At 43.0% G+C, this 7,500-nt stretch overlaps 1 protein-coding gene across 1 annotated transcript in view; it reads right to left on the reverse strand.

Moving 5' to 3' along the window:
- Positions 1-5,741: 5,741 nt before the first annotated feature.
- Positions 5,742-7,500, reverse strand: part of dcbld2 (discoidin, CUB and LCCL domain containing 2) — a 27,690-nt gene continuing 25,931 nt past the window's right edge. Inside the window, exon 15 of the mRNA XM_063213871.1 lies at positions 5,742-7,500. This exon is cut by the window's right edge and continues 1,130 nt beyond it. The gene's annotated coding sequence lies outside the window, so the exon portion shown is untranslated.

Genomic DNA, 7,500 nt, shown 5'->3' on the forward strand with positions numbered 1-7,500 from the left:
TGAAGAGGAGATGGGTAGAGGAGATAGGAGAGGACAAGAGTGGAGAGAGGGGAGATGGAGGGGAAGGGGGATGAGGAGAGGAGAGGAGAGGAGAGGAGAGGAGAGGAGAGGAGAGGAGAGGAGAGGAGAGGGGAGGAGAGCGGAGGAGAGGAGAGGAGAGGAGAGGAGAGGAGAGGAGAGGAGAGGAGAGGAGATGGAAAGAGAGAAGAGAAGAGAGGAGAGAAGAGGAGATGAAGAGGAGATGAAAAGGCGACGGGTAGAGGAGATAGGAGAGGACAAGAGTGGAGAGAGGGGAGATGGAGGGGAAGGGGGATGAGGAGAGGAGAGGAGAGGAGAGGAGAGGAGAGGAGAGGAGAGGAGAGGAGAGGAGAGGAGAGGAGAGGAGAGGAGAGGAGATAAGATATGTAAGCATATGAGATTTTAGCACTGGTTAATGTAGGAGGAGATGAGAAAACTGGGGAAAGAGGGGATGAGGAGGGGAAGGGGAAGGTGAGTAGAAGGAGGAGAGGATGACAGGACTGTCTTGGCTAGCCGTATGAGAGGAGGAGAAGAGAGAAGGAGAGGTTCATGACAGGACTTTCTTGGCTAGCCGTATGAGAGCCCTATGAGATCCAAACTAACACTGGGAGTAGGAGAGAGAGAAAGGGGGAAGGAGGGGAGGATGAGAATGGGGAGATGACAGGATACTGGTTAAAGGAGGAGAGGAGAACGAGAGAGAAGAAGGGGAGGATGAGGAGGGGAGGATGAGAATGGGAAGATGACAGGATACTGGTTAAAGGAGGAGAGGAGAAAGAGAGAGAAGAAGGGCAGGATGAGGAGGGGAGGATAACAGGACACTGGCTAAAGGAGGAGAGGAGAAAGAGAGAGAAGAAGGGGAGGATGAGAATGGGAAGATGACAGGACACTGGCTAAAGGAGGAGAGGAGAAAGAGAGAGAAGAAGGGGAGGATGAGGAGGGGAGGATAACAGGACACTGGTGAAATTAGGAGAGGAGTGGAGGATGAAGACAGGAGGGTGGGGAGGTGTAGAGCGGTGTAAACGAATGAGATTAAAACACTGGAAGGGTAATTGGGGTTGGCGTTTAACTTTATTGTCTAATTTACTAGATTATTTTGAAGTTTTAAGTGTGATGTTTACATTATGATTCTCTCTGTGTTTATACTGTAACTTGAAGTCTGTGAACTATTAGGGAGCTACAAAACTTAGCTGTAATGCTGAAATGTTGTAATGCTGTTAAAGTGTACAGCACTGAAATGCTGTAAAACTATGCCGTAATGCTGAAACGTGCAGTAGATATATTAAAATGTGTAACAAATGGGTAGTTAATGCCATGTAATTAATGCATTGAGTGGTGTTTGGAAGATGTGCTAAATTTTGATGTTTGCAGTTTGAAAGAATGTGTTCATGTGTACAATCACTCATACTTAAGAGATGAATAAACCATTTTGTCTGTGAATTTTTTACAAAAATAATTAAATGTAAACTGCTTTCATAAATATCTGGCTGCATTAAATCATGATGTAGTAAATTCAGTGTCAAGTTTTTTTTCCTGTAGTGTTTGAGATTAAATGATTTTCATCACTGTTAATCCATTTTAGCCTGATGCTGCATATACGCTGTTTGACCTTTGGCACCTGTAGCGACATATACACTGCATTCAGGCTCTTGAAATCTGTATTTTTTTTTAATTAAAAATGTTCTAATGCAATATTGGGGCCTAGCTTTTAAATGCACCATATTGTATGTTTTTATGCGCTTTGGAGGCTGAGGTATTTAGGTTTTAATAAGCAGAGGGCACATTCTTCAAAAAAGGGCTAGTATTCAGCAGGCTTTTTTTGCAGGTGCCTTAGGCTAAGATGGGTTAATGTAGTGTTTCTCAACAGGGGCGCTACAGCCCCCCAGGGGGCATTGCAGAGCTCCAGGTGGGTGTTGAAAAGGATGTAGCTGAGAGGGGGCGGGGCAAAGTTCCCATTGGGGAGCACTAGTCTATTATATTTTTCAATACTGAGGGGGGCAGTAGCAGGCTTATGAGGAGGCCAAGGGAGCGTTTGTTCAAAAAGGTTGAGAACCACTGGGTTAAATAAACACCACAGTTATCTCCTCTTGAACATTAGCGACCCTGCGATCATATGAGGTACTGCACTTTCTACAGTCTGATCATGTGATACTGCCTATGGACACCAGGTGGCGAAGCTGTGCAATGTTCAACAGAGCTGTGTGTAGAGAAGAGGGATTGCGAAAATAAACATGGCAAGGGGTGGAGTGGGACTAACAAACATCCCAGGCCTTTTTGAGATACTCGGACCAGTCCTCCCAGATTACCAATCCAGTCCTGAACATACTATGACTTCACATTGCTAATGGGCTTGCATTGTGGAATGAAGTGATATGATTCAATATGGCATCAATGCTATTATTATGTATTATTAGGGTTCAATACATGCCCACTGAACAGCAGGGTAGGGCCTAGAGGGGGACCCAATATTGGCAGATTTGCTGTATATGTATTGAGAGGGGTTGAATTGAGATTATACTGTTCGGTTCTGAGCAAGAGGATCAGTGGACCTGATTCAAGGTATTTGTTACAGTGTATGTGTAGAAAATACAGAGTCTGGAAAATGGGAAGTGTCTATAAAGAAGAAAACATATGGATATGTGTTATCTACTGTTTCTTTGGATAATACCATCCCCATAATACATATATTTTTTCTTTCTCTTTCTCAAGCAAATAATATTGGATGACAATTGTGTATGATAATATGCTATACAAATGCTAGTTTTACAGGCAAATGTTTGAGCCTTTCTAGCGTGGATGAATAAATAAATAAATAGACTGGAAAATAATATTTGAAAATACCAGGAATTGCAGTTGGTCCTATTGCACTGTAGACATGAAGGATGGGTGGGTTAAAGGTGCTTGAGATGCAATGTCAACATACTGTAGCCTATGTATACAGCCACAAGCTGGATAAACTGAGCTGGATGACTACTGCTACTGTAAGTCTATTGTAAGTGATTTAGTGGTAACTTGGTTAACGTAAGTGCAACGGTACATTTCTAAATGTGATTACATAGTCTACGTAACCGTCCTAAAGCAGTTGAGTAAAAACACATGGAGAAAAGTTCTACTTTCCTCGGAATGTTAAATGGCCTCCTCCCACCTGTCCATCAAGCAGACTCTCCAATCAGAAGGATACCCTCATGTGATCGGCTGTTGAATGATCAGCTGACCATCTGGGCCAGCCCATTTAATAATTTCTGACTATGTAGTATGATCCCAACACACTCAATCACACACTCTCACACACCACACACACACACACACACACACACACACACATTATTGTATGAGGTAAAATATCCAGACATGTGTGTTTGTTTGTGTACGTGCGCACACTAGTGTGTTCTAATACTTTGTACATTAAAAAAAACACCTCTCGTAGAGCCATGTGATCAGTGTTGTAATGGTGTTTATTTAGTAATGTCTTGAGAACAGCAACAAACCATCGCCGTTCAAGATGCGTGGACTCCAAAACACCCATCAGGAGTGTGTGGCGTTTCTGCTTCGCGTAACTACAATACAATCTAATGGTGGCAAACAGGACACATGTACACTACAGCAACATGTAAACACTCTTTAGCCTTCACATTACACACAAGACACAGTGGTGCAAAACAGAGACATGCAGGTACCTTGAGTAAGACTATAACACACACACACTCACGCGTACACACATGCACGCACGCACACACACACACAAACACACACATTAAGTAGACATCAACTTTAATCACACCCCCACAAGGAGAAAAAAAAACTTCCATCACCATAACACAGACAATACATTTTATAAAATGAAGACAAATTCACACACAAACGCTTACATACACCAGTTCAATCAATGAGGGACCCAACCAACCTTCCCACTTAGACATGATTAATCACACACAGACACAGCTGAACAGGCCAGCTAAATCACACCACGATCAATCACGTGCCGACACAGGCTGACTAAACGCACAACTATTAATCACACACAGACACAGCTGAACAGGGCAGCTAATCGCGCCGCGATCAATCAGACACCGGGTCCAATACAAACTAGAACCTCCAGTCCTCTCCTTGTACTTGCAGCCTCATAATGTGAGACAAGACATAATTGATGATGGAGGTTTTCGTCAGTATCTCACAAAATGACAATTCTCATTTGCAGTCAGGATATTGAATGTGGAACCCCCTCCAAAAGATAATATCCCCAGGTTGACATTGGGGAAACTGATTTCTCCGCAGAGGTGGGGCGTCAGCAAAACACGAGGCCAAAAGCAAAATGAGAGAACAGGAGGTTCTACAATTGAAATGGACCCATTGAAACTGACACAGCTGAACAGGCTCACCAATCACACCACGATCAATCACACACAGACACAGCTGAACAGGGCAGCTACTGTAATCGCGCTTGTGTGTGGACAGAGGGCAGGTCCTCTGTCACAGTACCGATTCGCAGGGGACTATCAGCTCTCCATTAGATCCAGTATAGAACACAAACAAACAAACAAACAAACAAACACACAAATCAGGGTCCCGTTTCTCGAAAGCATTGTTGCTAACCAGTTAACACCTTCATAGGTTTTCAATGGGAAATTACATTGCAATCAAGTAAGTTGCTAACATAATTACTGTAGCAACGATGTTGCCGAGAAACGCACCCCTGAGTGTGGTGGAAGGCTTCTGAAGGCAGTGGGAGCATCAGGCCACGTGTATACAGTATATCACATGCCTGTTTTAAATGCAGTCTAATCTGGGCAGTAGGGAGTGTGGAGGACACTGGGCCAGAGGTGTCAAAATCCTAGTTCAGAAGTTAAAACCCTGCCACAGTCTAAACCCAGCGCAGGTGACTTCACTAAGTAACTGGTCTATTGAAGAGCCATAAAATTCAGAGTTGTGACAACCGGGGTACAGTAAGTCTATTGATGACTTGATTGAAATATTTTTTTTGGCAACAGCATTCTGTGAGATTAACACAGAACCACTACATACCAAGCACAGGAGAAGCAGAAAATAATTATATTTACTTTTACCACTCTTTCTGCGCCCACTTCCTGGAACTATTAGTGGAACTACAGTGTGTCAATGGGGATCTATGTGTCAAAAGCTCCATGAGCCACGATTGTTGTATAAAAATGGTATATTGAGGAGATTGGGATTAGCATTACTCTAACTTCCATGGCTCTGGTCTATTGTATCTGTCCCAAGTTCTCATTCCTAATGCCTTAGCAGATTCATGTAAGATCAAATATGTAGCAGTGATTTTTACTTTCTGAACTCGAGACTGACACCTCTGCACTGGGCTATTCACAAGCAGACAGGTAAGGTATCTGCCATGGCAAGGCAAGGCGCTGGGGTGAGTACCCCTGTATATAAACAGTATTTTGGCTTTCTTCTAAACTTCAAGTCTAGGTCAGGCATACGCACAGCTGACCAGGGATGTGTGTGGGTCTATTGGTGCGTGCGTGTGTGTATGTGTGAAGCTAGCGTTTTGTTTAGAATGCCATTTCAGATTAAGGCGAGCACAACAACAGTGTAGCCATGACGACAGTGCATTGGTAACCTTTGGTAAGCTTTCTGTTGGCTCACCATAACAGCGGTGCCGAGATTTGGATGTCTCTGCTCGGGGATGAGTGTGTGTGTGTGTGTGTGTGTGTGTGTGTGTGTGTGTGTGTGTGTGTGTGTGTGTGTGTGTGTGTGTGTGTGTGTGTGTGTGTGTGTGTGTGTGTGTGTGTGTGTGTGTGTGTGTGTGTGTGTGTGTGTGTGTGTGTGTGTTGGGTGTATGCGTATGTGTGTTAATTTCAGCAGGTATTGAAAGTGGAAAAATAAATTAAAATATACAAAAAGCAAGCAAAACTAACACCGGTTCTATTTTTCACTTTAGGTACACTTAGCTTTTGGGGCTTCCGTATGGATACTAGTCACATGACAACAGGACACAAGTAGGCATAGAGGCATATTGAGTCAATCACAGATTCTGAGAGTGCAGATTCAAATTTTTACAATGATACCTTGGTCATATCTGAGGAATGTGTGGCCATTTGAATGTGTTCAAAAACAGACAATTCAGCTTTGATAAGTTTCTCTTGGTCTTAGAAAAGGCATAAAGTTAACCCCTGTTTTAGACAAATGTATGGTTTTAGACAAACCAGTACTTTTGTCTGAAGCATTGAGTACCCTTTCCACGACCATATCCTTAACATTTTGCAAAAAAAGCAGGAGAATAGGAGAATGAATGAAGTTCAATAGAAAGTCACGCTCATATGTCATACACCGTAGCTATAAACTCAATGGAAAATCACAGGCACTTAAGGTGAGCCGACTCGATTCCAGTCTGTTGCATTGGTGATGCGTGCTACGACTTTTCTTGGTCAAACATATTGAAACCTTTGGCTGTGGAACTGGTCTCGGGATGAGAGGGTCATGTGATCCAATCCCGCTCCAGTGGAAAGGATGTGCAGAGGTGTCAAAAGTAAAAGTATTTTCATGGTGTAAAACACCAGCGCATTATATTACATAGCTGTTACAACATTTATAGCTTTGTACCTTATTTTTCACTCTTACTTTTCCTATTGACACCTCTGATAATGTGTATGGTCTCTGGCACTGTCATCCATGACTGCTCATGGTATCTAGGTTCACAATTGCTCCAGGGACTGTACCCAATACCCTGTACCTAAATAACAAAGTGACTTTGGATTAGGGCTGCACAATATATCGAAAATGTATCGAAATCGCAATATCAAGAGTGGCGATATGCGTATCGCGAAAATGACTTAATTATCGCTAACAAGTAAAACATTTCTGTGCAGTCCAATCACTAGCTGAATATCAACAAATTCGCAAGAAGCCGGCAATGACCAAAGCCACGCCCCCACACAGACCGACAAATTAGTGACAAGGAAAACACTCTGCTATATTTATAGATATCGTTTAAATATTGAGTTATTGAGGTATTGCATGCTGTTATCGCGCATCGATTTTTTTCTGATATCGTGCAGCCCTACTTTGGATTCTAAGTAGATGTTAGGTTTGCTTCTGCATTGCAATGAATGTACCATTAGTTAAATCAAGATAGTAGGAAATCAAACTAACTGACAAGAGAAACCCCCTGGAAGACACTAATTGGCCAACACATACGGTATTACCGCAGCGTGTTCAGGTCGACAAAGGAGAGACCATTTCCACAACTTATCTCGAAACAACTGACATGTTCGCGATGAAAATCTCAGCAACTGCTGCGAACCATGATGACAGCCTCAGCAAGTTCATCCGGGTAACACACAGTTTCATGTGGAAAAGCACATAGCTTGATATGAACAAAAGTCGTTCAATGTTAAACATTGTCTTGGCTACGCCAGAAAGGGGCACCAGCACCGTTGTAGTATGCAGGGTTGCCAGATGCAACTGATGATTTCCAAGCCCAAAAAATACTCAAAAGACACCTAGAGGCAC

This window comes from Engraulis encrasicolus, chromosome 13 (assembly GCF_034702125.1).
Source record: "Engraulis encrasicolus isolate BLACKSEA-1 chromosome 13, IST_EnEncr_1.0, whole genome shotgun sequence".
Lineage (NCBI taxonomy): Eukaryota > Metazoa > Chordata > Actinopteri > Clupeiformes > Engraulidae > Engraulis > Engraulis encrasicolus.